Here is a 1,546-nt window from a genome sequence, read left to right as displayed (position 1 = left end):
AATGGTGATAATGATAATAATGATGGTTATTGTTAAAAATAGGTTAGAAACTGTTGTAAAATAGTGGCTAGGTTGTTAAGCATGTAGTTTGGTAATTACATTGTAAAAAAGGTTAAAAGGGTAACTATAAGAAATACAGTACTCAAGGTACCATAACACACCTAAGTAAACTGCAGCACCCCCCAAGTGAAACGAGAACTGTAATGGGCCAATCAAGGGCCTGAAACCTTCATGCAAACACAGGATCCAAAAAGAAACCAATCCAAAGGGACCAAAAAACAGGATATAAAGGGGTTTCTGACCCACTGAATCTGTGCTGCTCCATCTGGGACATTGCTACATGGCTGCTCCAGGAGACCCAGTGCCAGTGTTGCAGCATCCTCAATGGGAGCGCTGCTGCTGCTCCACCCGTGGGCCCCCACGCTTTAGGCCTTTCTTTTTTTATAATAAAAGCTGAAATCACTTTACTACCGGGAGCCTGCTCTTGTTTTTATCAGTTACCATAGAGTCACACACAATCCATTCAGGCCTCTGAGATCATCCAACCCATGGCATCAGCTAGACCATGGCACAAAGCGCCAGGTCCTGGCTTTCCTTAAACACTTCACAGGGATCCATCATCCAACTCCACCTCACTGGGCAGCCCATTGCAACATCAAATCACCCTTTCTGTGAGGAAACTTCTCCTGAAGTACAACCTAATGTGCAGTTGTCACAGGATTTCATGAAAAATCCTTTCCTTAGGATTTTTTTCTCCTGAGAAGCTGGGAGGCCTCAGGAACAAAATGTAAACAATGGTTATCTGCTGCTGTGGAATGCAACAGGTGCATCTGTGATTGGTCTCCTATGGTTGTTTCTAATTAATGGCCAATCACAGTCCAGCTGTCCGGACCATCTCGGTCAGTCACAAGCCTTTGTTATCATTCCTTTTCTATTCTTAGCTAGCCTTCTGATGAAATCCTTACTTCTATTCTTTTAGTATAGTTTTAGTAATATATATATATATATATATCATAAAATAATAAATCAAGCCTTCTGAAACATGGAGTCAACATTCTTGTCTCTTCCCTCATCCTAAGAGCCCTGCGAACACCGTCACATGCAGTTTAAGACTCTGTCCTCTCATCCCGTTACCTGGGAGAAGAGGCCAGCCCTCACCGGTCCGCAGCCTCCTTTCAGGGAGCTGTAGAGAGCGACAAAGCCCTCCCCAGACCCCATTTCTCAGGATGAACACCGTCTGGGTGCTGCTCCACATGGGATTTGCTCTCCTGACCCTTCACCAGCCCCAGTGCCCCTCTGCGGACTCGCTCCGGCCCCGAGCGCGGCTCCCCGGCTCCAAGCCCGGGGCGCTCCCGGCGGCGGGCCCGGCACACAGCGCCCCCTAGCGCCTCCCGGTGCCGGCGGCCGGGCGGGGCGGGGCGGGAGGGGATGAGGGGGCGGTGCCTCCCGCGGCCGCCGGAAGTGACGGACGGGCGGCCGGGGCGGGCGGCGCGTGGGGGATGCGCGAGCGGCGGCGGCGGCGGCGGCGGATCCCGAGCGGGGCTGC

This window comes from Melospiza georgiana, chromosome 1 (assembly GCF_028018845.1).
Source record: "Melospiza georgiana isolate bMelGeo1 chromosome 1, bMelGeo1.pri, whole genome shotgun sequence".
Taxonomy (NCBI): domain Eukaryota; kingdom Metazoa; phylum Chordata; class Aves; order Passeriformes; family Passerellidae; genus Melospiza; species Melospiza georgiana.
The sequence above is the reverse complement of the archived record's forward strand: the minus strand, read 5'-3'. Positions refer to the sequence as shown.